The sequence below is a fragment of the Alligator sinensis genome, unplaced genomic scaffold, assembly GCF_000455745.1.
Source record: "Alligator sinensis unplaced genomic scaffold, ASM45574v1 scaffold103_1, whole genome shotgun sequence".
Classification (NCBI taxonomy): Eukaryota; Metazoa; Chordata; order Crocodylia; family Alligatoridae; genus Alligator; species Alligator sinensis.
Genome location: NW_005842226.1, coordinates 677,878 through 680,592, shown reverse-complemented (window position 1 = coordinate 680,592; position 2,715 = coordinate 677,878).

Here is a 2,715-nt window from a genome sequence, read left to right as displayed (position 1 = left end):
GGGGGGCGGGGGCGGTATAGGGAGTGACAGATGGGTGCTGGGCAGAAGGGCTTCAAGTATTCCGAAGCAAATGACGTGTGCAACACACACACACGCACGCGCGCGCGCACGCACACACATACACACACACACACACGCCGCTTGCTTTCCCGACCGCTTTCTCAAGAGTGGGAGGTTGACACTTCTCCCGGGTTTTTACCTTCCAGAAAGAAACTGCCCAGAGATTCCAGGGAAAGGGGCTGGATCCAACGAGGAAAGCTGACAATAATTAAAATAAAATACTCCATGTCGAAATGACTCTTCTTCCGCATAAATTACACTTGTTGTGCTGGTTTTGGAGGGTGGTTGGTGCAATGCATCTGGGTCAATAGCAGCTAAATGGAGACTTCTATCCCCCCACCCCCCCCAAACGCATTACAATGATTTGTCTCATGCAGGCTATTGTAATAGATTTAGAGGGCTGGAAGATGATTTCCAAAGGAATAGACGTGTTCTCTATTGATGGCCCTTATTAAATCCAAAGCTTCGGAATAGTTAGTAATGCTTTAAAAATGGTAAGCTATAGATTTTTTTTACATAGTCCAATAAAGCTTTGGAAACCAGCATGTATTGACCTGAAAGGACTCAGAACAGACTGAAAATATTGGAACTGTTTCAATATCAATTTGAATATTAGCTGGAGTCTCCGTGAACGTTGAATTCTTTGTCCTTTTTGGTCTGTTCTTTTATTTATTTATGTATTTAGTTATTTTTGAAACCAAAGAATATTCTCAGATTTCAATATTGCTTTTTCCCTAGAAAGACGAGAGGTGATATTTTGTTGTCTGCCTGTCTGTCTATCCCCTGCACGTCTGTATTTTATTGTCTGACCTACTGTCTGTCTCTCTCTCCAAGGATCTATTTAGTGTATGTGTCTGATCTGAATGTAAAGATCAGGAGTTTCAAAGTGTAAATGTTATTCTAACGTCTGCCCGGGCTGAGTGCCTCGCACTCGGGTTTCCAGCGAGCGGGAAGGTTGTGCTATGGAAATGCTGGATGTTTGGGGGTCCCGGCTCTTCTGCGCCTGAAGGATCATGCATGCACGCATGTAGAGTGAATAATCTTTTGCAAATAGGTTGCTAAAGGTGACCGCCCCCCACAAAACCAAATTTCCTTCCTTCCTTCCTTGTAAACAAGGCCAAAACAACCCGACAACACCTTAGGGTCCTATCCAGCAAACCCTCTCTTCGTAAGAAGTCCTGCCGAAGACAATAAAGCGACTCACCTGGGTAGTTTGCAGCCTCGCCTGACGGGTGCTTATACTCTATGCCTATCACTGTGCGGGTATATCTGTCTCCAGTGACACACATGCACATCTGACGTCCCCGAGCCTCTGAGCGCTTCCAGCTGTGCCTGAGCCATGGCGATCACCATGGATTTATTGACAGCCCGTTCCCTGTCCGGTGTCCTGGGTGTGCGGACAGCCCGGACAGGCTGGAGGGGGCTGTGGGTAGCCTGCCCCTCCCCGCCCCCAGCCCCGCGTGCCCAGGGACCCTGCGCGCAGCCCCTTTGCTCTCAGCTCCACGCAGAAAGCATCTGGAAGGGGGTGGTATTCCTGCCTCCCCGGGTCAGGCCCGTCGAGGGGCCCGGGCCCACTTCCTGGGCTTCCACAGCCCCTGGTGAGGCGCTGCCAGGGGCAGGGAGCCGGGCTGGCCACTGGGCGGTGGAGGGCCCTTTTCAAGGCACCGCTTACTCACTGTAGCCCCCACCGCAACACCCCCCACTCCCAACAGGAGAACGTGGCTCTGTGTGTCCCTAAGTGAACATACACACACACACACCCGTATGTATGTAGATATGCATGCAGATCAATACTTCTTTTGCGCGCGCGCACACACACACACACTCACACACACGGTATGTATATATGTCCTCATGCATGTATGTATTTATGCATGCAGATAGATATTTCCTCCACACGCACACAGTATGTATGTATATATGTATGCATGCATGTATGCGTGCATGCAGATGCCTCCTCTACACACACACACACACACATACACACACACACGCAGGGTATGTATATATGTGCGCATGTATTTATGCATGCATGCAGATAGAGACCTGCTCTACACACACGCACAGTGTACGTATGCATGCATGCATGCATCTCTGCATGCATACAGACAGAGACTTCCCTGTAATGCACAGAGACAGAGGGAGGCAGGAAGGAGAGAGAAGAGCCGCCTGGCTACACGGAGAGGAAGAGAACCCGGAGAAGCAGACACGCGGAAGGAAAGGAAAAGGGGAAAGAGCCCGTGGCTGGGGCAGGAACCCGCCTGCCTGCATGCACCCGGCTCATGGTGGTCCCCCGCCGCCTTTCAGCTGCCCTCCGCGCCCGGGCCGGGGCTGCGCTTCTCCCCCGGGCCCAGCAGCCTTGTGTTCCCCGGGAAATGCTTTCCCAGGCCAGCCCCTGTCTTCCCCGGCCCTCAGCTGCGCCGCTCCCCGGGCCGGGGGTCCCCCGCCGCCTTTCAGCTGCCCTCCGCGCCCGGGCCGGGGCTGCGCTTCTCCCCCGGGCCCAGCAGCCTTGTGTTCCCCGGGAAATGCTTTCCCAGGCCAGCCCCTGTCTTCCCCGGCCCTCAGCTGCGCCGCTCCCCGGGCCGGGGGGGTGCATACAGAAGTTCATTTATTTCCCAGCGGCGCGTGGGCAGCGAGTCCCGGCGTCCCCGCGTG